The sequence below is a fragment of the Hemiscyllium ocellatum genome, chromosome 8, assembly GCF_020745735.1.
Source record: "Hemiscyllium ocellatum isolate sHemOce1 chromosome 8, sHemOce1.pat.X.cur, whole genome shotgun sequence".
NCBI lineage: Eukaryota > Metazoa > Chordata > Chondrichthyes > Orectolobiformes > Hemiscylliidae > Hemiscyllium > Hemiscyllium ocellatum.
In genome coordinates this window covers 44,938,798-44,963,955 of record NC_083408.1, presented here as the reverse complement: position 1 = coordinate 44,963,955, position 25,158 = coordinate 44,938,798, and the positions used below count along the sequence as shown (strand labels likewise).

Below are 25,158 nucleotides of genomic sequence, written 5' to 3'. Positions count from 1 at the left end.
GCTAACAATGTGGGTTCAATTCCCACACGGGCTGAGGTCACCACAAAGGATTCTCCTTCTCAACCTCTCCCCTTGCCTTAGACGTGGTGAGCCTCAGGTTAAACCACCTCCAGACATCTCTTTCTAATGAGAGCAGCCCTATGGTCTGGTAAGATGATGGTGACTTTACCTTTGATATGTGTGCTTCCCTCAGTCAGTAAGGGAGTTTCAGACTTCTCTGGCATGCAGGAGCCATCAAATTGACCTCTCAATATTCACAGTCGAGAGTGTGGTGCTGGAAAAAGAACAGCTGGTCAGGCAGCATCTCGATATTCACAGCTCACTCTGATCCGAGGAACTTTTTGTGTCGTCAGCATTCTGAGCCACTAGCTCCATTTCACTTTGTAGTGCCACGCTGTGCATGGCATAGCGCATCACCACTACGGAAAAGATCCTTGCTGGCCCATACCAAACGATACCCCTTGTGGTAAAAGCACCTGAGACCTTTTTTTGTAAGCAAGGTGATAGACCTGCTCGATAGCAAGCTGCAGAAATCCATGTCTCTCCTGCTCAGTAGACCAATCCACTTTGGAAAGGGTACAGCACCCCTCACCCTATCTCAGGGCACCGCTTTAAATGTTGATGTCACCCTTGTTGGCTACAAATTGAAACCAGCTCATTCTTGCAGTGATGCGGTTTTGTATACTTCAAGGAGATGCTCTTGTCAGGCCTTCCTTTGTGTGACTGGCCCAGTTACTGTGGTTTTCCCCCTATGTCATGCTGCAACGATAGCTGCTTGAAATGTCATTACTGTCCTATTTTATAGTCAACTTCCTTCCCTTGCTGAGCTGCTGATTTGAAGTGCAACCAATGTGCTGTTTGAAAAGAGATATCACATCTCTAAAAATGGTGTAAAATGTTAAAACAATTTTAATAGGTTGCATAGTTGAAGATGGCACCATCAACCTCCTCTGGAACACAGGCCGGATGATCTCAGTTTCTTGGTCCAAAATCTATTTCCACGATTTTGTCAGGACCCCTCAACGCTGATCTCTCACCCCTCCCTGCATCCATCCCATTGCCGGTGAGATGCTGTCCTTGGTACACTGCAAGACATGTCCATGACAGTTTCACCTGAAACAAATTCGATAATAAATGTAATGCCATAAATAGAGTAAACTATTTCTGAGGGGCTTCACTTTGCTTTTTAAACACAGATCAAGTTATCAACGGATCAAAGCATTTTTGCATTTAGTCCAACCCCTGCCGCAATTTTACTGAAAAATTCAAAATGGAAATTTCAATCTTGCAATCTCGCCAATGTCATTCTCACCCCTTCTCCCAAACAAAACACACCCCTGGAAGGTTTGATGGGTTAATTATAGACAAGCTGTGACATATGGGAAATAATCCCATAAGGGAGTCTGACCAGATGATCAAATCACAAGATTTGGAAGGAGTCACATAGATATGTTGCATCTGTGCCAATAAATACTGCACAAGATGTTTTTTGAGTTAATTTTATTTTATTCATCCTTTTTTTTTAACCTACCTGTTCAGGGTTGTTATTACACACCTCTGAAGCAGGTGGGACTTGAACCCAGGCTTCCTGGACACTACCACTGCACGACAAGAAGATAACCACATACTTTTAGAAATAATTAGAGGCCTTGATGTGATGACAATGTCCTACCTCTGGATCAGAATGTTCAAGTCATGTCTGCCATTTTGGTGTGTCATAACATGCCCAAAAAAAGGTATTTTTAATACCTTTTAAATTCATTTTTAAATAAAACCACATCAGTAATTCTAGATCTCTGTGAAACACTTTGTGTAGTTTCATTTTATCTTGTTAAAATAAACATGACATTTAGTATTGGAACCTTAGTTCAACCTTGATTCACTCTTTTATCTCTGACAGTGCAAAGTTCAACAAGTAGCACCATTGTTGCTATAGTGACCAGCTGATCACTTATGGATATTCGGTGTGCATGTGAGGGTCTTTGTTTGGAATGAGCAAGGTTAGTGACACAATGCAGCCAGCCATTACACTCCAGTTTCTAAACCAGATTTACCTGTCCCAACCTAGAAAACGATCAAACTTGCTGCACAGTGCTGTTAGGGAGGGAGCTCCAGAATTTTAACCTAGTGACAGAAAAGGGAAGAGCAATATTTTCAAATCATGATTGCGTTTGGCTAGGAAGAGGACTTGAAGGTGCCACTGTTCCCATACACCTGATACTCCTGAAGGGCATAGGTTCGGAAGGTGCTGTCAGAGTGGTGTTCCCTGCAGTGCGTCTTGGAGATGGTACACACTGCTACCACTGTGCTGGTCGGTCATGAAGGGAATGAAACTTGAATGGGATGCCTGTTAAGCGTGAAGCTTTATTCTGATGGTGTTAAACTTCTTGAGTTTTTAAGGAGTTGCACTAAACCATGCAATTGGAAAGTACTTCATGACACCCCTGACTTGCACCTTTTACTGGCACTGGGGTGAGAGAAAGGTGATGTACGTTTCAAGCCTCTGGCCTGTTCTTACAGCCACAGTACTTACATCAATGTTGACTTGGGGGGGGGAGAGAGGATTTATTGAATGTCAATGTTTGGATTCTCTTTTGGAGATGGTCACTGTCTTACACTTGTGTGGCACGAATGTTACTTGCCACTTCTCAGTCAAGTTTGAATCTTGCCAACCTAGGATTTGGTCCAGGTCTTGCTGCATTTGGGCTACCGCAATATCTGAGGAATCACAAATGGTGCTCAACATTGCACAATTGTCAGCAAACATCACCATCTCTGGACCTTCTTATAGAGGGAAGGTCATTGATGAAGCAGCTGGGGACGTTTGTCTAAGGATAGCTGCCTGAGGAACTCATGTACTGATGTCCTGCAGCTGAGATGTTTGACCTCTAACAACTACAATTTTCCTTTGTAGTAAGTATAACTCCAACAAATGGAGAATATTCCTCCATTTCTCATTGACTTTGGATTTGCTAGGACTTCTTGAGGTTACAATTAGTTGCATATAGCTTTGATGTCAAGACGTCCCGTTGGAACTCTCCTCTGGAATTCAGCTCTATTATGCATGTTTGGATCAAGTTTGTAATGATTCAGAAGCCAAATGGTCCTTGCGGAACCCAAACTGAGCAGGTCTCTCCTTTACAAGCCCCATTTGCAAAGGACACTTGGGATTGTTCATGTCCACAGCAAACAGCAGGTTTCCTTGCCCATGTTTAACCTGATGCCTTGAGACTTCAAGTGGCTCAGAGTCAATGTTGAGGAGTCCAAGATAAAACAGAACTGTTGAAAATCTGAAATAAAAAGTAATAAAATGCTGAAAATGCAGAAAATGCAAAAATCCAACGTTTCTGTTCTTCCCACCCTGCCTTGACCAATCAGCACCAAACTCTCATTTTTCTCTCCAATATAATGTCAATTTTGGTTTTCCTATTCCTTCCCCATGCACGTTCCCCATGAAGCTTTCATCAATTTCTCCTGGCCTTACTTTTCACAACACGTCCTTCTTTCCCATCCTATCCAAGAGACCACCCAACCTCACACCAACCTCCCAAGCCATGACTTGTGTTTTTGTCACTATTGTCACAATTGTGTTTTTGTCTCTACTTCTACAAAGTCTATTCTTGGCGTCTTTCCTCATACTGATTCCAAGCTTCTACCTCTGATCATTGCTGTTGCCACTGTGGATAAAATGTTCTGATCTTGCAGTGACTGTATTCTTCAAAAGCTGAAACAACAGTAAAAACTCAGGTCATGGATGCAGTGCTAAGGAACAGGCACAGCACACAGGGGATGTGGCTCAGAGGGGTTCGATGATGGTTTACAAATGGGAATCGGCAGACAGCATTCCTAAAACACTGACCAGCTGTGTTAAACAGTTGACAAAAGTAAACTATTGAGAAAGCCCCATAAATTAATTTTCAGGGAAACCATGGTCTCATAGTGGGAGGAGGTCACAGGGATAGATATTTCAAATGCTTACATAACATGATGCCATTTATTTTAAGTGTAATGAAGCTGTGGGCGAATTATACCTTTAAGAAAGTAAAGGCTAGCAGTGACAGCAGCATGTGTTCTCAATAAGACATAATGTTACATGTGCTCCAGCAATGAGAGGAGCTGGTTTCCTGGAAATGACAAAACAGATTCAAATTAGACCAATCATTTTAAATTATACCCCGAAAAATACTAAATTCCAATTAAGTTTGAATTGAATATATTGACAATCTTAAAAGCCAATGACACAATCCGATGCTTTGGGGTATAAGACCAGGGAAAATTGAACAGTTGGAAGGAGACCTGCCACTCAACCAACAGATGCAGACTGGTAGTCAGAACTTTCTGAGAGGTACCTGTCTAGAGAAGGAGTTTGCACAGAGGAAAACCTCAACACTGACCTGAAGAGCCAATCTACTGACGAAGATAAAGAGAAAATTCGACTGTTGGCTGGTTTTGAAATTTGGATTTTTCTGTAAATCTTAATTGGGAGTTTTGTCGGACTAGTATCATAGAAGGGCAGGTGAAACATAGGTTTGAGGAAGGAGTTGTAAATAGTTGTTAGTCAATTATTCTCTGTTATACTTTAAGAAAAAAAATTGTTAATCTTTACTTTAACTAGTTGCTGGCCCATCAAATTTTCACAGATTACTGCATGGAATAATTCTTTTCTGTGTGGCTGGTTTTAAATTAAGCAGGAGGGTTTACCCCGTGTCGCAACAGTTAGGGAACTCGGGTCCATGATTTGAACTGGTTTAGACAGATTTGAATAGATTTGGGGGTATGAAAAGTCCCAGCATATTTAAACACTTGCAGGTTAGTGTCTCAGATCTTTAAATAAAACACAGATGAGGCAATTTGTTTAATTTGGTGACTTGTGATGGTTTTAAATTAAAAGTGAGAGAAATGGCTCTTAAAATTGCTAAAGAGTTTCTGGGATTTGACAAATTTGAGAATCATCTTCAAAGGTAAGAAGGAAAGAAAAGGGCCATACTTTTAGAATTAGCAAATAAGTTAGATTTGGGTTTAACCAAGGACTAAAGTAAATCTGAAATTGTAAGGGAATTACTCAAACACTTAGGTGTGTCAGAGAGACAGACAAGTGCAGTAGAGGTAGTAAAATTTAAATTACAATTAACGAAAATGGAGTTAGAAGATAAACAAAGGGAGAGAGAGGAAAGAGAAGGAGAAAGGGAGAGAAGGAAAAAGAGAAAAGGTTCTTAGCTGAGCAAAGAGAGAGAAGAAAGGGAGATAAAAAGAGAGAAAATTTGAACTTGAGAAGTTGTGACTTAGTCAGCAAAGTCAAGTTAACAGGATGGAAATTAAAAGAGAAGGTAGTGATGTATATAAATGTCAAAACTATGCCACATTTTGATGAGAAAGATCTTGAAGCCTTCTTTACTTCCTTTCAAAAATTGGCTAGGTAGATGGAGTGGTCCGAGGAATTATGAGTAATGCTAGTTCAGACTAAACTGGTTGGCAGAGCTAGTGAGGTATTTGCCGCACTGTCAGATGAGGTGTCAAGAGACTATGAAGAGCTTAAACAGGCTATTTTAAGTGCTTACGAATTGGTCCCAGAAGCATATAGGCAGTGGTTCAGACACAGAAAGAAGGAACCAGATCAGACTTATATTGTTTAATTCTTTCAAACTCAGTCATTTTGTTCAATGGGTGCGCGCTTTGAAAATAGGTAAGACATTTGAGGCTGAGATTATTCTGCTGGAGAAGTTTAAAAGCTTACTTCCAGAGATGGTAAGAATTCACGTGGAGGAACAGAAAGTTCAGGAAGCGAGAAGGGCAGCAGAATTAGCAGGTAAATACATGCTGGTGCATAAGGCAAGCTTCCGGCCAGAATTTTGTCCTGTGAGGGATAGAAGTTGGGAGAAGGAGAGATCCTACACTAAGAAACCAAGGGTAGAGAGCGCTGGTAAGAATTTACCACAGGATAAAAAAGAAGCCCAAGAGGTTGGAAAGTAGGTGGAAGGCCTCAGGTGTTTTCACTGTGGTAAAATGGGACATGTAAAGTCATAGTGCTGGTCATTAAAGAAAGACGCTGTGGGAAAAGATGTGATAAAAGAAGCTAAGCCAGTGACATCAGTGAAAGTAGTAAAGAAGAGGCGAGGAGCTGCAGGAGAGTGCACAGCCAAGGGTGTGGAGTGGAGTTAGTACCTGATCTCTACAAAGAATTCACCTCTGTGGGTAAAGTTTACGCAAAAAGAATAGGGGAAGAAGGACAAGGAGTTATAATCTTGTTAGATACAGGATCTAACCAGTCTCTGATAGTAAGGGATGAGCGAATATGCACTCTTTCTGATCTGTTACCTGAGAGTGTGGTAATATGTGGGATACATGGACAGAAATATAACATTCCCTTATTTAAGATCAGGTTGGAGTGCCAACACCGTGGGGGCGGCACAGTGGCTCAGTGGTTAGCACTGCTGCCTCACGGCACCAGGGTCCCAGATTAGATTCCAACCTTGAGTGACTATCTGTGTGGAGTTTGCACATTCTCCCTATGTCTGCGTGGGTTTCCTCTGGGTGCTCCAGTTTCCTCCCACAATCCAAAGATGTGCAGGTCAGGTGAATTGGTCATGCTAAATTGCCCGTAGTGTTAGGTGCATTAGTCAGAGGGAAATGGGTCTGGGTGGGTTACTCTTCGGTGGGTCGGTGTGGACTGGTTGGGCCGAAGGGCTTGTTTCCACACTGTAGGGAATCTAATCTAACCTAACCTTAAGACTGGGGAAATTACAATGGAAGTGATTGACAGAGTGTCAGTTCCAGGAATTCAGTTTGTTCTTGAGAATGATTTGGCAGGAGTGACACCCCTTGTTGTGGAGAACCCCAAGAAAGACCAAGAAACTGAAGAGTTCAAACAGAAATATCCTGGTATTTTCCCAGACTGTGTGGTGACCAGATCCCACTGTCATAAGTCACAGCACGAAGTGAAAAGTGCAGAGAAAGATGAAGGAGCTGCGGTTCAATTAGTGGATACCTTGTTTGATGTAATGGTGCAGGAAAAACCTGAACTGGCAGAGGGTCAGACAGACGTGTTTAGTCCTGAAAGGCTAAGAGACTTGCAACAGCAAGACAAGAGGATAAAAGATATGTATGTGGATGCGTACTCTGAAAAAGGAGACAAAGAATATTCCAAAAGGTTATTATCTGAAAGATAGAATCCTAAGATGGAAATGGAGATGACAGCAGGTTAGTGCAGAGGAGAAATGGGCCAAAGTGCACCAGATTGTGTTGCCAGTAGCATATAAACTACCTGTAGGAGGTCACCTCGGGGTACGAAAGATTCAGGCTAAGGCACAAAAACATTTTTATTGGCCTGGAATGCACAAGGATGTGGTTAACTTTTGCCATAAGTGTCATACGTGCCAAACGGTAGGTAAGCCACAGGCGGTAATAAAACCAGCATCTTTGTTACCAATTCCTGCATTTGAAGAACTTTTCGCGCGGGTTATAATCGATTATGTAGTTCCCCTCCCAAGAACTAAAAGTGGGAACCAGTACTTGTTAACAAAATAGATGTGTCTACCAGATTTCCAAAGGCAATTCCATTAATGAGTATGAAGTAAAGAAGGTGGTAGAGGAGTTAGTAGCTTTGCTCACTAGGTATGGGCTACCCAAAGAGATTCAGTCAGACCAAGGGTCACATTTTACTGCCAGGCTGCTTAAGAAAGTTATGGATAGCTTAGCTTTACAGCACTTTAAATCCAGTGCAAATCATCCTAAATCCCAGGGAGTTTTAGAAAGGTGGCATCAGATCTTGAAGACCATGTTGAGAGCTTACTGTCAGGATTACTCGCATGATTAGGATAAAGGTATCCCACTCATATTGTTTGCCATTCGAGATGCTCCAAATGAATCTACTCAGTTCACTCCCTTCAAGTTAATATTCTGTCATGAAGTGAGACGCCCTTATAAATTAATTAAAGAAAAATTGACAGGATCAAAGTCAGAGATCTCACATTTGGATTATGTATCAGAGGTGAGGGAGAGGCTAAATCGAGTAGGTTAACTAAACCGCATCTAAAGAGGGTACAGTACAGAATGAAGCAGGTGGCTCTGAGCTCTGAGACTCGGACATTTCCCCAAGGGGATGATGTGTTAGTACTGTTACCGGTGATAGGAGATCCCTTCAAAGCCAGGTTTAGTGGTCCCCATCAAATCGAGAAAATGTTTAGTCATGTGAACTATTTAATAAAGGTGCCAGATAGAAAAAAGGTATTGAGTATGTCATATGAACATGTTGAAATTGTTATACTAGAAAGAAAGAACTGGAGAAACAAGTGTTAGTTACTGCCCTGCAGAATGAGGATTCAAATCCTGATGATGTGGATATTGCTGCGCCTCAAAATAGATTAAAAAATGAAGAAGTCGTTGAGGATTGGGATAGGTTAGTAAGTTATTTGTCTGAGGAGCGTAGAACACAGTTGAAAGATTTGTTACTGCAGTACAAGGCCATGTGTAAGAATCAGATGGGGAGGACTAATGCTATTGTATATGAAGTAGATGTAGGGAATACTGTTCCCATAAAACAACATCTCTATTGGCTTCATCCTTTCAAAGTCAGACAAGTCCAGAGGAGGTGGAGGCCATGCTCAACTATGATCTGACCTGTCGAGTAATAACATCAACTGGAATCATGACAATAATTCGTTGAAATGAATATCTGTTGGATTTTTCAATAAAGTAGGTAAAGTTACCATAGCTCCAGCAGGCCATAGGACTGTTCTCTCAGAGAGAGAGAGAGAGAGAGAGAGAGACAAATGGTAGTGAGTTTAGCCTGAGATCTACCATACCTTGGGTTCAGGAGAGAGATTGAGATGGAGAGACGTTCATGGTAATTGAATCCACACTGTTGGTGTCATTTTATATCACAGATGAGCTGTCCAGCCAACTGACCTAACCAACTCCCAGGAATCTTCAATACCACAATATTGACACCCAATTTCTCATGTTATTGCAGCTAACATAATCATTGTTTAATCAGGTAAACCATCTGTTGAGGGCAAATTCACAAAAGTTCCCTCTGTGTTGTTTTTGGAATATAAACATCCCTTGTGACGGTTGGAATCCCCTACACTACACTCTTTGACTGGTTTTATTGCCTGGCAGATAACCAGCTCATCCATTTCCCTAATCAATCTGAGCTCCCTGTGCCTGTTGTTCCAGTATAGCCTGTGAAAAAGGGAACATTGTGGATTCACCAGTGCCCTTGAATGTAATGGTCCTGCAGTCAAAAGTATTTCAAATCTCACCAGCTAGATCACACACATGAAGAACTCTCAGTTCAGATGCTGGTATTACTGCCAGCATGTGTAAAATTGTAACTGAAAGAGTTACTGTCGTCCGATAAGGAGGGGGAGGAATTGATATTGTACATTGATTAACCATTAACATCGCTTTACCAACAATTGACGTTTCAGCTTTTTTCATCTCCTACTGCAGGTCAGCCTTACTGTAGCACTCCATGTCCTAGCAGTTTGGAAAACTACACAACAAATGAGCAGATAATTACTGTAGAAGTAACATCATACACATTCAGACACTATGTAAACGTTACCACAGACCATAGGGCTGCTCCCTCATTAAAGGGTTGAACCTGATGGTCACCACACCTCAGGCAAGGGGAGAGGTTAAGAAGGAGAGTCCTCCATGGTAACCTCACGCGGTTGGTGTCACTCCGTATTACAAACTAGCTGTCAAAGCCAACTGAGCTAACTTATAACAGTTATGTAATTAAATTCTAACTGCCCTCTGGGCAATTAGAGATAGAGTCATAGAGAGGTACAGCGCGGAAACAGACCCTTTGGTCCAAATCGTCCATGCTGATCAGATATTCCAACCTAATGTAATCCCATTTGCCAGCACCTGGACCATGTCCCTCTAAACCCTTCTTATTCATATACCCATCCAGCTGCCTTTTAAATGCTTTTAAATGTTGCAATTGTACTAGCCTCCACCACTTCCTCTGGCAGCTCATTCCATACATATACCACCTGTATGAAAAGGTTGCCCTTAGGTCCCTTTTATATCTTTCTCCTCTCACCCTAAACCTATGCCCTCTAGTTCTGGACTCACCCACACAAGGGAAAAGACCTTGTATATTTATTCTACCAATGCCCCTCATGATTTTATAAACCTCTATAAGGTCACCCCTCAGTGTCCGCGCTCCAGGGAAAACAGCCCCAGGCTGTTCAGCCTCTCCCTATAGCTCAAACACTCCAACCCTGGCAACATCCTTTGAAATCTTTTCTAAACTCTTTCAAGTTTCACAAAATCCTTCCAATAGGAAGGAGACCAGAAATGCAAGCAATATTCCAAAAGTGGCCTGACCGATGTCCCATACGGCCGCACCATGACCTCCCAACTTCTATACTCAATACATTGACCAATAAAGGAAAGCATATCAAATGTCTTCTTTACTATCCTATCGACTTGCAACTCCACTTAGGGAATAGCAACACCCAAATCCCCTAAACAAAAGATTTTCTTTTCCAGTTGGTTGGAAACATGGAGAATCCTTTAAAAGCTGGATGTTGAAGCATCAATTGCAGTGTTTTGACAACAAAGTTTTCACTTCCCATTGAATCTTGAATTGTGACTGATTTACATATATGCCATTCGGTGCCATAGCTATGGTGACTGAAATAGTGCTGTATCGTGTATGTTATAGCCAATGATAATCAAGACACTCTTGACAGTTCTCACTAATACATTTAACATTAATACTTAAGACTTTTTGCAAACACCATCATCCAATACATACTCTATGCTGTATCTCACTTATGCATTAGGCATAATCTAAAATTTAAACTTAAAAATATGGCATTCAGGGATAGGTTTCATGGACCAGGGACATTGTTTGCCTAGGGAGACAGTACCTCACCAAGAGCTGTCCTTGGAAGACAATAGCATATGCTCACCTCGCCTTATTGCATGTACAATCTGGAGTAAAATGGCACGTACAGAGGCAGAGTCTAAAATGGGGTTGATAGTCTTGTATAGTGCATGAAAATAGAGTAAGTTGGGATGGGGGGGGGTTTGCATCTTCAATTCTTGCACACTACTTAAGCGGTGCCCACTCCATGCCAACTTTGAAACTCTTCCCAGATGGCCACATAGAGTTGTTAGAGGATCTGTGGAGTCCACTCCTATGACTGCATCAAAAATGTCAGCAGAAGCATAGGGTGATCCATTTATAACTGCCCTGAATGGAGATGGAAAGCAAAAGATCTGATTCTAAAAGACTAATGAGAAATATATTTAATACCATTGCCATTTCTAGTTCCACTTACCTTTGACATCCCTTCTACTTTTCAGTGCACCAGATCTGTCTTCATTTTAGCTCCATTTTTAAAGCTAAAGCTTCAGAAGTGTTTACTTTTGGATGCATAAAAAATATAGGGGTTGTTATCGGATACTAATTCATCTGATGACATAGAACGTGTTTAAGTTTGTTCTCAAATCAGCTTGAACTCAAAGTCACAGCAGAGAGCAGCAATGTTGAAACTGTGTACATTGGCAAAAACAACAATTTGCACAAGTTTCCACTTTGTGCTCCTGTGAGTGCACAAGACATGGGTCAACGAACAGAGTAAAGGACATGATAAACTATCATGGTAATTTCCCACTGTCACATTCACACACCCCCAGTAGAAAAAAAACAGGAAAAATCCTGTGCTCAATTATAACTTTAATGTAAATACATGGGACAAACATTGCAGTAATATCAAGAATAATAATTGTTTTGGAGTTGTCTGCCTGAAGGGTGGTCTTTGTTGATTATTTTCTGAACGACACCAAATTGCTGAGATTGGTTTGGAATAGGCCGAGGAGACAGATCTAAGTCTACTGCAACTGGAACAAGGATCAAACTCCATTCAGTTGATCTGGAAGCACACAGTCAATAGTCTTGCTAACTGGCTAACACTGTCATCTAGCTAATCAGCATAACTGGAAAGTTTTTGTAAAAGCACTGCTAATTTTTTCACTGAATCGCAAATATTGGCCAGAATTTTGCTTCAAGGGAAAGAAGAATAGAAATATGCAAATACAATGTGACTTTTTTTTGATACGGACAAGATCTCCTTTTTGTATACTTGTACAGTAAGGGAATCAATTCAGTTTACTGTGGCATTACTGGCTCTTTTGGAGAGCTATTCCATTTCTCCCCTGATCTGTGTCAAGAGCCCAGCAATTTTATTCCCTTCAGGAATTTGTCCAATTCTCTTTGAAATTCTACCACTGCATTCTTTCCACCAACCTCTGAGATCATACATTCCAGATTGCAACAACCCACTGTGTCAGAAGAAAATGTCACCATGTTTGTAGCCACTGTTTCTTTGGCCAATCACCTTGAATCTGTGCCCACTGGTTACCAATGCTTTCTGTCACTGGAAGTAGCTTACTATTTACTTTGTCAAACACCTCCATCAATTCGCCACTACATTCTCTACTCTAAAGGAGAAAATCCCAAGCTTTTCCAGTGTCTACACATATCTGAAGTCTCTCATCCTAGGCATTGTTCTGGTCAATCATTTTTGCATCCTATTAAAGGGCCTGACATATGACTGAAAACCCAAATTTGAACATAACACTCTAACTGGGTTCTACAAATCAGGAATGAATTCCCTGCCCCTATTCTCTCTCCTTCCATTCACCAAGAATCACATATGCATTTTAATAGCCCTTTCCATGTTTCTTAATACTTATACAGATCTATATCCACAGACATCTCTGCTCCTGCAAATAACCACCACAGAGCTGTGACATCCAACCCAAACTTCCTGATTTCATTCTTCCCACCAACATGTACCACCTCACCTCCAACTGTGTTAACTATCAATAGTCTGGTGTCTTCCCTACTTTATGTCCCCCTAAAGTCACACTCACAACCTGCCACATTAATCACTGCATTTCAGAGTTTGAGGTAAGTTGGGTGGGTGAATCAAGGGCATGGACAACATTTGATCCATTTTACAGTGGGCTGCATTGCCCAGGAGGAAACCGGGTTCCTGCTGTTCAGCGAACAAGGGCACAAGGCCACGATTGTCAGATGCCTAGCGATCGACTAGTCATGATCAATTCTTGAAAAGAAGATGATTAAGTCACTTCTGTTTCTTTGACAATAAGGTGGCTCCAAAATAACACACTCATTCATCAAAGCTCAGAATCAAGTCAGACCCTTGCTGCAGATTTGATAATCCAACACCTGAACCAAGGCTGCCGTCTCAGTAAAGAATCTGAAGGGACAGGCTGTCAACTGGGTTTTAGGATTCATTCATTCGAGATACCTGTATCACCAAACTCCCAAAGATAGAGCTGAGCTTTAGTAAAATGTGCAGACATGCATTCTTCGTTGTCAGCTGCAGCTCATTGCACTCACATCTGCGTCGCAAACCTCTGGCCTAGAGAGCCATTCAAGTGCACGATACTATCCTGTCATTTTTACAATCAAATCAGTCATGATCTTTCTGAAAGGTGGTGCAGACTCAAGCGCCTAAATGTATCCTACCCCTGCTCCTAATACAATGCGATAAGTGGTAAACAGTGGAGACCCCGACACCAATCCCCATTACATCTTGAGAGGGCACAGCACCGTCAGTAACACAGTCTTTTGGATAAGATGTTAAACTGAGGCTCTGGCTGCTGTCTCAGGTAGTTATGAAAAGAGTGCCCTGGGATAAGTATAGATACTCTATAGGTGTTCTAGATATTCCTCACAAACACCTGACAACAGACCATCCTATCATCGTCATGTCTGTGCTACTGAACCAATCACTTCACTCATAGTTGTAGTAGGTTGATGCCGTCAATCCTCCTTTTTATACCGGATCTATGGACCTATTCGGTTAACTGGTGTAGAGGATTAAACACTAGTGCATCTTAAGAAGAGAAGGCACTTGGCTTAACAACAAGATGTGACTTATTGAATGATAGGTACGAGTTACATTGGCTAAGAATACTTGTTGAGAATATCAGGATCCAGGGATGACATGTCCAATCCCAACAGGATCGCAAGTTAGACTGCTCTTTTTCCTTCACTAGACTGTATGATATGGGCAGATTGAGTGAAGCAGTTTGGAGCAGATCGTGCAGTCTCCACATTAACCCTTTCAAAATCATTAACACATCTAACAGTCTGTGGGATTTAACTGGGGCACATTGGCTGACCTGTTTCCTATGTTATAACAGTGATACAAAAGCAATTAACTGGCTATAAAATATTTGGAGATGCTCTGAGGCTGTGAAATGGAGTATGGGAGCGAATGGTCCTTTCATTTTTCTGACAGCTAACGGTACTCCTGTGCAATGTTGGGAGGTCCTAAGTTGTCTAAACTTTGGTAGCAGTGTCATGACCCAGGATAAACCCGTCTGCTTCATTTCAAACAGCAACACAGAAAGGATTTATCCTGTGGAGTAATCTGCGAAAATTCGAGAGGCCAAGAACTACTTAAAGTAAAATTTAACAACTTTATTTCTTAAAATATAACAGAGAATAATTAACTAACATCTGTTGACAATTCCTTCCTCTAATCTATCTTTTACTTTCCCTTCTATAATACTAATCTGATAAAACCCTCGATTTAAGGTTTCCTGAAAAATTCAGATTTTAAAACCAGCCAGCGGTCAAATCTTCTCGTTATATCTTCCTCTGTAGAGTTATTTTCCAGGTCTGTGTTGATGTTTTTCTCTGTGAAACTCCTTCTCTGGACATGTACCTCTCAGAGAGTTCTGTCTAGCAGCCTACATCTGTTGGTCTTTCAGCAGTTCTCTCCCAACTGTTCAATTTTTCCCGATCTTACACCCCCAAAGCATCAGATTGTGTCATTGGTTTTTCATATTGTCAATATACTAAACTCAAACTTGATTGGAGTTTGGTTTTTTTTAGGGGCATAATTTAAACTAATTGGCCTAATTCAAATTTATTTTTGTCTCCAGGCAACCAGCTATGTTAGCTGCTGAACCACAAGTTACATTGTACCTTATTCAGAACACTTGGTGCCGTCAGGTTGCTCTGCTAGCTTTTAACTTTCTTAAAAGGTACAGTATACCCACATCTTCATGACAAACATAATGTGTGAAGTGTGATCTGTCTCTATAGAAATGGACAAAGAGGACTAGTTCAGTTTAGGAAATATTGTTGGCATGGATAAGTTGGGTGAAAAGACACGTTTCTGTGCTGAGAGAAAGCGAGGACTGCAGATGCTGGAGATCAGAGTAGAGAGAGTGGTGCTGGAAAAGCACAGCAGGTCAGGCAGCATCCGAGGAGCAGGAAAATCAACATTTTGGGCAAAAGCCCAAAGGGCTTTCAAATACCAACTAAATCAAATTCAAACGTGACGGCCACTTAGAGGAGAACTGTAATAAAGGTCAAATCATGAAGTCAGATCTAAGGGTTCAGGTACATAATTCTTGCAGATAGTTAAGAAGGTAGTTAAGGTGTTTAAGAAAGTGTTTAGCATGATTGCCTCCATTGCTTACTCCTTTGAGTAGAGGGATTGGGACATTATGTTGTGGTTGTACAGGATGTTGGTGAGGTCTCTTCTGGAGTACTGTGTGCAGTTCTCATTGCCCTGATATGGGAAGGATATTATTAAACTAGAGAGGATTCAGAAAAGATTTAACAGGGTGTTGCTAAGAACAGATGTTTTAAGACATAAAAATAAACTGGAAAGACTGGGACATTTTTCCACTGGAGTGTAGAGGGTTGAGGGGAGACCTTACTGTTGTTTATAAAATCCTGAGGGCCTTGGATAATGTCAATGACAAGGGTCTTCTTATTCAAGTGCGTGAGTTCAAAATTAGGGGACTTTTTTTTAAGGTGAGAGAAAAAGGACTTAAAAAGGACATGAGGGCAACTTTTTTTACACAGAGAATGATTCATGTGTGGAATGAACTGCCTGAGAAAGTAGTGGATGCAGGTATTGTTACAACATTTAAAAGACACTTGGATACATTCATGAATTGGAAAGACTTGGAGGGATATGGGCCAAGCGCAGGCAGGTGGGACTGGTTTAATTTGGGGTCATGGTCAGCATGAACTGGTTGGACTGAAGGGTCTGTGTTCGCGCTGTATGACTCCGAATGAATCTTACAGAATTTAAAATTTAGTATCAAGTCTCTCTCTTCATACTACTTTGATAAATCAGTTACTCCAAATAACCAAAAGACTGCAGCACAGGTTAAAATTTGAAGAATAGCTCAAGAGAATGAAATGGGGGCTACAGACTTACACATTTAATTACACATGGCTGACAGACTCCTCAAGGCTACAAAACATTACAGGACGCTTGGGAATCTATAAACCCGCCTAACCTTCAGCTGTGCAATACCAGTCACTGCTTATGTGCTCTCCATACTAAATTAAACAAAGTTAAAAATCACACAATGCCAAAGTATAGTCCAACCACAAGCTTTTAGAGTGCTGTTCCTTCATCAGGTGAAGTTCTACAGTAACCCCACATCTACTCCAGCTAATCCACCTAGCCTACACCATCCCTGAATACTATATAGACAATGTGCCATGGCCAATCCACCTAAGCTGCACATCTCTGGACTGTGGCTGAAAATCAGAGAAAACCCACGCAAACGCGGGGAGAATGTGCAACTCCAAGGTTGGAATCAAATCTGGGTCCCTGGCACTGTGAGGTAGCAGTGCTAACCACTAAGCCAACTTGCCAGTCCATTCCCAAAATGTCCTGTTTTCTCTCCCCACCAATCTGCCTGACTTGCTGAATATTTGAACATTTAGAGTCATAGAGATGTACAGCATGGAAACAGACCCTTTGGTCCAACTCGTCCATGCTGATCAGATATCCCAACCCAATCTAGTCCCACCTGCCAACACCTGGCCCATATCCCTCCAAACCCTTCCTATTCATATACCCATCCAGATGCCTTTTAAATGTTGCAATTGTACCAGCCTCCACCAATTCTTCTGGATGCTAATTCCATACACGTACCACCCTCTGCGTGAAAATGTTGTCCCAAGGTCTCTGTAATATCTTTCCCCTCTCCCCTAAACCTATGCCCTCCAGTTCTGCACGCCCCAATCCAGGGAAAAGACTTCATCTATTTATCCTATCCATGCCCCTCATGATTTTATAAACCTCTATAAGGTCACTTCTCAGCCTCTGACACTCCAGGGAAAACAGCCCTAACCTATTCAACCCCTCCCTATAGCTCAAATCCTCCAACCCTAGCAACTTTCTGTAAATCTTTCTGAACCTCTTCAAATTTCACAACATCTTTTCAATAGGAAGGAGACCAGAATTGCACGCAATATTCTAACAGTGGCCTAACCAATGTCCTGTACAGCCGCAACATGACCTCCCAAACCTGTACTCAATACTCTGACCAATGAAGGAAAGCATACCAAACACCTTCTTCACTATCCTATCTACCTGCGACTCCACTTCCAAGGAGCTATGAACCTGCACTCCGAGGTCTCTTTGTTCAACAAGATTCCCTAGGACCTTACCAATAAGTGTATAAATCCTGCTAAGATTTGTTTTCCCAAAAGGCAGCATCTCACATTTATCTGAATTACAAGGTTTGTAGCTCAGGTTGAGGTTTAGGGTGTAGGTTTGCTCGCTGAGCTGTAGGTTTGATATCCAGACGTTTCATTACCTGGCTAGGTAACATCATCAGTGGCGACCTCCAAGTGAAGCAAAGCTGTTGTCTCCTGCTTTCTATTTATATGTTTGTCCTGGATAGGGTTCCTGGGGTTTGTGGTGATGTCATTTCCTGTTCGTTATCTGAATTAAACTCCACCTGCCATTTCTCAGCCCATTGGCCCATCTGATCAAGATCCTGTTGTAATCTGAGATAACCTTCTTCGCTGTCCACTACACCTCCAATTTTGGTGTCATCTGCAAACTTACTAACTATACCTCTTATGCTGACATCCAAATCATATAGAAAAATGATGAAAAGTAGTGGACCCAGCACTGATCCTTGTGGCACTCTACTGGTGACAGGCCTCCAGTCTGAAAAACAACCCTCCTCCTCCACCACCACCCTCTGTCTTCTACCTTTGAGCTAGTTCTGTATCCAAATGGCTAGTTCTCCCTGTATTCCATGAGATCTAACCTTGCTAAGATCTTCCCATGGGGAACCTTGTTGAATACCTTACTGAAATCTATATAGATCATGCCAATTGTTCTGCCCTCATCAATCCTCTTTGTTATTTCTTCAAAAAACCCAATCAAGTTTGTGAGACATGATTTCCAACACACAAAGCCATGTTGACTATCCCGAATCAATCCTTGCCTTTCCAAATACATGAGGAGAAAGTGAGGTCTGCAGATGCTGGAGATCAGAGCTGAAAATGTGTTGCTGGAAAAGCGCAGCAGGTCAGGCAGCATCCAAGGAGCAGGAGATTCGACGTTTTGGACGTAAGCCCTTCATCAGGAATGAGGAGAGTGTGCCAGGCAGGCTAAGATAAAAGGTAGAGAGGAGGGACTTGGGGGAGGGGCAATGGAGATGCGATAGGTGGAGGGAGGTCAAGGTGAGGCCAGAGTGGGGTGGGGGCGGAGAGGTCAGGAAAAAGATTGCAGGTTAGGAAGGCGGTGCTGAGTTCGAGGAATTTGACTGAGACAAGGTGTGGGGGAGGGAAAATAAAGAAACTGGAGAAATCTGGTTCATCCCTTGTGGTTGGAGGGTTCCCAGGCGGAAGATGAGGCGCTCTTCCTCCAACCGTCGTGTTGTTATGATCTGGCGATGGAGGAGTCCAAGGACCTGCATGTCCTTGGTGAGTGGGAGGGGGAGTTAAAGTGTTGAGCCACGGGGTGGTTGGGTTGGTTGGTCCGGGTGTCCCAGAGGTGTTCTCTGAAACGTTCCGCAAGTAGGTGGCCTGTCTCCCCAATATAGAGGAGGCCACATCAGGTGCAGCGGATGCAATAGATAATGTGTGTGGAGGTGCAGGTGAATTTGTGGTGGATATGGAAGGATCCCTTGGGGCCTTGGAGAGAAGTAAGGGAGGAGGTGTGGGCGCAAGTTTTGCATTTCTTGCGGTTGCAGGGGAAGGTGCCGGAAGTGGATGTTGGGTTGGTGGGGGGTGTGGACCTGACAAGGGAGTCACGGAGGGAGTGGTCTTTTCGGAATGCTGATAGGGGAGGGGAGGGAAATATATCTCTGGTGGTGGGGTCCGTTTGGAGGTGGTAAAAATGACGGCGGATGATACGCTGTATATGGAGGTTGGTGGGATGGTAGGTGAGAACCAGTGGGGTTCTGTCCTGGTGGTGGAGACCATCCATAACCTCATCATCTCAGGGGATTTTCCATCCACCGCCTCCAACCTCATAGTCCCACAACCCTGCACCGCCTGATTCTACCTCCTGCCCAAAATCCACAAACCTGACTGCCCCGGCCGACCCATTGTCTCAGCCTGCTCCTGCCCCACCGAACTCATCTCTGCATACCTCGACACGGTCCTGTCCCCCTTAGTCCAAGAACTCCCCACCTACGTTCGGGACACCACCCACGCCCTCCACCTCCTCCATGATTTTCGCTTCCCCGGTCCCCAACGCCTTATCTTCACGATGGACATCCAGTCCCTGTACACCTCCATCCCCCATCATGAAGGACTCAAATCCCTCCGCTTCTTCCTTTCCCGCTGCACCAACCAGTACCCTTCCACTGACACCCTCCTTCGACTGACTGAACTGGCCCTCACCCTGAACAACTTCTCTTTCCAATCCTCCCACTTCCTCCAAACCAAAGGAGTTGCCATTGGCACCCGCATGGGCCCCAGCTATGCCTGCCTCTTCGTAGGATATGTGGAACAGTCCATCTTCCGCAACTACACTGGCACCACCCCCCACCTTTTCCTCCGCTACATCGATGACTGTATTGGCGCTGCCTCGTGCTCCCACGAGGAGGTTGAACAGTTCATCCACTTTACTAACACCTTCCACCCCGACCTCAAATTCACCTGGACCGTCTCAGACTCCTCCCTCCCTTTCCTAGACCTTTCCATTTCTATCTTGGGCGACCGAATCAACACGGACATTTACTATAAACCGACTGACTCCCACAGCTACCTAGACTACACCTCCTCCCACCTTGCTCCCTATAAAAACGCCATCCCATATTCCCAATTCCTTGGTCTCCGCCGCATCTGCTCCCAGGAGGACCAGTTCCAATACCGTACAGCCCAGATGGCCTCCTTCTTCAAGGATCGCAGTTTCCTCCCAGATGTGATCGACGATGCCCTCCACCGCATCTCCTCCACTTCCCGCTCCTCCACCCTTGAGCCCCGCCCCTCCAACCGCCACCAGGACAGAACCCCACTGGTTCTCACCTACCACCACACCAACCTCCATATACAGCGTATCATCCGCCGTCATTTCCACCACCTCCAAACGGACCCCACCACCAGGGATATATTTCCCTCCCCTCCCCTATCAGCGTTCCGAAAAGACCACTCCCTCCGTGACTCCCTCGTCAGGTCCATACCCCCCACCAACCCAACATCCACTCCCAGCACCCTCCCCTGCAACCGCAAGAAATGCAAAACTTGCGCCCACACCTCCTCCCTTACGTCTCTCCAAGGCCCCAAGGGATCCTTCCATACCCACCACAAATTCACCTGCACCTCCACACACATCATCTATTGCATCCGCTGCACCCGATGTGGCCTCCTCTATATTGTGGAGACAGGCCACCTACTTGCGGAACGTTTCAGAGAACACCTCTGGGACACCCGGACTAACCAACCCAACCCCCCCGTGGCTCAGCACTTTAACTCCCCCTCCCACTCCACCAAGGACATGCAGGTCCTTGGACTCCTCCATCGCCAGACCATAACAACATGATGGTTGGAGGAAGAGCGCCTCATCTTCCACCTAGGAACCCTCCAACCACAAGGGATGAACTCAGATTTCTCCAGTTTCTTTATTTCCCCTCCCCCCCACCTTGTCTCAGTCAAATCTCTCGAACTCAGCACCGCCTTCCTAACCTGTAATCTTCTTCCTGACCTCTCCGCCCCCACCGCACTCTGGCCTATCACCCTCACCTTGACCTCCCTCCAACTATCGCATCTTCATCGCCTCTCCCCCAAGTCCCTCCTCCCTACCTTTTATCTTAGCCTGCTTTCACTTTCCTCATTCCTGAAGAAGGGCTTATTTCCAAATACATGTACATCCTGTCCCTCAGGATTCCCTCCAACAACTTGCCTACCACCATCATCAGGCTCACTGGTCTATAGTTCCCTGGCTTGTCCTTACCACTTTTCTTAAACAATGGCACCACATTAGCCAACCTCCAGTCTTCCGGCACCTCACCTGTGAGTATCGATGATACAAATATCTCAGCAAGAGGCCCAGCAATCACTTCCCTAGCTTCCCACAGAGTTCTAGAGTACACCTGATCAGGTCCTGAGGATTTATCCACCTTTACCCGTTTCAAGACATCCAGCACTTTCTCCTCTGTAATATGGACATTTTTCATGGTGTCACCATCTATTTCCCTCTATTCTATATCTTCCATGTCCTTTTCCACAGTAAATATTCATTTAGTATCTCTCCCATTTTCTGTGGCTCCACACAAAGGGTGCCTTGCTGATGTTTGAGGGGCTCTATTCTCTCCCTAGTTACTCTTTTGTCCTTAATGTATTTGTAAAAACCCTTTGGATTCTCCTTAACTCTATTTGCCAAAGCTATCTCATGTCCCCTTTTTACCCTCCTTTTTTCTCTCTTAAGTATACTCCTATTGCCTTTATACTCTAAGAATTAACTTGATCTATCCTGTCTATATCTGACATACGCTTCCTTCTTTTTCTTAACCAAAACCTCAATTTCTTTAGTCATCCAGCATTCCCTATACCTACCAGCCTTTCCTTTCACTTTAACAGGAATATACTTTCTCTGGACTCTCGTTATCTCATTTCTGAAGGCTTCCCATTTTCCAGCCGTCCCTTTACCTGCAAACATCAGCGCCCAATCAGGTTTTGAAAGTTCTTGCCTGATACCATCAGAATTGGCTTTCCTCCAATTTAGAACTTCAACTTTTAGATCCGGTCTATCCTTTTCCATCACGATGTTAAAACTAATAGATATTATGGTCGCCGGCCCCAAAGTGCTCCACCACTGACACCTCGCCTTGATTGTTGTTATTTCAGATTTCCAGGAGCTAAAATATTCTCCAAATACCTTTTACAAGTAGTGATAATTAAAAAGAAAATAAATTAAAGCTTGCTTGCTTTGGGACAACTGAGTAAAATGTGACCTTGATGTGGGGGTGTACAGGCAACAGAAATAATTGGCTGACGTTTCAGGTGTAACTTGATCTACATTCTCTACTCCCAACAGAACAGCATGAACAAAACAAATTCCTAGGTTACAGTTTATCAACTGAATGCAGTATTATTAGCTGCAGATTTCATTTCACAAAGCATCTGGAACATTTAACATTTGTACCGCATAGCTGTCAAGTTTTGTTTTGGGTATGCTGTTTACATCTAGTCAACTTGACCTTCATGAGGAGAGCATTCTCATGTTCAGACAAACATTATATTTTGACCATGGAATATCTTGAACGTTTGCTTTTGTGCGATACAATACTTGCAGCTCCTGGCATAGAGACGATGCTTTCTGCTGTAATCAAGGTTCTGATGAGAAGGGGGCCATAAAATGGTACGGAGTGTCATTTCCATTTCCTATGATGAGTCCAGGTGGAAATGCACTGTAAGATAGAAACCAGACACAAAGGACTTTCAGGTGGGTGTAGGGTTCCCAACATCCAACCCATCATGGGAGACACCAAGTCTGCCCACGTCCTTAGCACACTCACCCGCAGAATCTTCAAGAAGGCAGCCTCCCAATTGTCTAATTCTGCAATCTCGATCCAATGTTGTACCTATCCCGAGGCTCTCCACTTCGATCTCAACTGTCAGCATCAAGAGAATAGGACAATTAGTGTGGAATGGATAGCCCTTCACAGGCCCAGTCACGGATGGGGCCCTGCATCCTTTCATCCCCAAGGCATTGACATTGGAATACAGACCCTTAGATTCTGAAAGTACCCTGACCAGCTGTTGGATGGCTACCTTTGTTCAGAAGGAAGCCTCCACAAACTGAAATGAAATACAAATGCAAATGACCTCGAATGGTATCATCATTAGGACAAATGGCTGCCTCCCTCTGTGAAGTGGGCTGCTGACCTGGTTTTCTGTCGGCCCTGGTCAAGTCGCCATGAGGCAGGAACATATTGGGAAGGTTTCCCACATGACTCCTCCACCTCCCTCCACTTTCATGGCCCAAATTACTCTTACCGTACACACACACACACACACACACAAATTCTAGCCAAATGTCTTTCAATCTGGAGCACTGCTGCCAGAACAGATCCCAAAGCAGACCCTAACACTTTACAGTTCAAGGTCAGAAAAAGATCAACATTGTTTTCTTACCTACTAAGAGATATATACCTTCAGTGAAGAGAAGCAAGGAGGTGCAGGAGTAGGCCATTCTGCCCTTCGGGCCTGCACCACCATTCAATATGATCATGGCTGATCATCCTTAATCAGTATCCTGTTCCTGCCTTATCTCCATAACCCTTGATTCCACTATCCCTAAGAGCTCTATCCAACTCTTTCTTCAATGAATCCACTGGGCCTCCACTGCCCTCTGGGGCAGAGCATTCCACACAGCCACCACTCTCTGGGTGAAGAAGTTTCTCCTCATCTCTGTCCTAAATGGTCTACCCCATATTTTTAAGCTGTGTCCTCTGGTTCGGCACTCACCCATCAGCCGAAACATGTTTCCTGCCTCCAGAGTGTCCAATCCTTTAATAATCTTATATGTCTCAATCAGATCCCCTCTCAGTCTTCTAAACTCAAGGGTGTTCAAGCCCAATCGCTCCAGTCTTTCAGCATAAGGTAGTCCTGCCATTCCATGACCTCGTGAACCTACACTGCACTCCCTCAATAGTCAGAATGTCTTTCCTCAAATTTGGAGACCAGAACTGCACACAATACTCCAGGTGTGGTCCCACCAGGGCCCTGTACAGCTGCAGAAGAACCTCTTTGCTTCTATACTCAATCCCTCTTGTTATGAAGGCCAGCATGCTATTAGCCTTCTTCACTACCTGCTGTACCTGCATACTTACCTTCATTGACTGGTGTACAAGAACACCCAGATCTCTCTGTACTGCCCCTTTACCTGAATTGATTCCATTTAGGTAGTAATCTGCCTTCCTGTTTTTGCCACCAAAGTGGATAACCATACATTTATCCACATTAAACTGCATCTGCCATGCATCTGACCACTCACCTAACCTGTCCAGGTCACCCTGTAATCTCCTAACATCCTCCTCACATTTCACCCTGCCACCCAGCTTAGTATCATCAGCAAATTTGCTAATGTTATTACTAATACCATCTTCTACATCATTAATATATATTGTAAAAAGCTGCGGTCCCAGCACTGATCCATGCGGTACCCCACTGGTCACCGCCTTCCATTCCAAAATGGAGCCGTTTATCACTATTTGTTTCCTGTCAGCCAACCAACTTTCAATCCAAGTTAGAACTTTGCCCCCAATACCATGCACCCTAATTTTGCTCACTCACCTCCTATTTGGGACTTTATCAAAAGTTTTCTGATGCAACACACCATCCTTAAGTCCCGCCTGCTGCCACAAAAACCCTGGTCAGTTCCTCTCACTATGGAGTCCCCTATTACCACGGCTCTGTGTGATGTCCAACTCTTCAGCTTGCCTCCATACTTTTGATTGACAGACCTGGCCGCCTTGTGGACTGGCAGTGTCATCTGTCTCTATTGTTTCCAAACGATTCAACTTGTTCCTGACAGGTACTTCCCCCGTGGTCTCTTACACCTATCTCCTCTCTGCCTTGCTCATCGTCTGCTCTCTTCTGGAATGGTCGGTGTAATAACCTCACTGAACGTCTTGTCCAGAAAGATCTCATTCTCTCGGATGAGCCTAAGGTCCTTGAGTTCTTTCATCAGTGCTGCAATATGCTCTGTCAGTAGCTGAACGTGCACACACTTTCCACATTTACACGAGCCAGACACACCAGAGTCGTTGACCTCCCACATCAAGCACTTAGCACACTGAACTAGCTTGGCAGTCATGTCTTCACCCTCTTCAGCTGTGGCGTATTCACTTCACTCAACCTCCTTGTCAAAG

At 43.6% G+C, this 25,158-nt stretch overlaps 1 long non-coding RNA gene across 1 annotated transcript; it reads right to left on the bottom strand.

Moving 5' to 3' along the window:
* Positions 1-449: 449 nt before the first annotated feature.
* On the bottom strand, positions 450-22,230 carry LOC132817850 (uncharacterized). Its single transcript, XR_009644926.1, has 3 exons — positions 21,932-22,230; positions 2,055-3,290; positions 450-1,113 (listed from the first exon to the last, which is right to left on the bottom strand). It is a non-coding gene; the product is annotated as an uncharacterized LOC132817850 (long non-coding RNA).
* Positions 22,231-25,158: the final 2,928 nt, after the last annotated feature.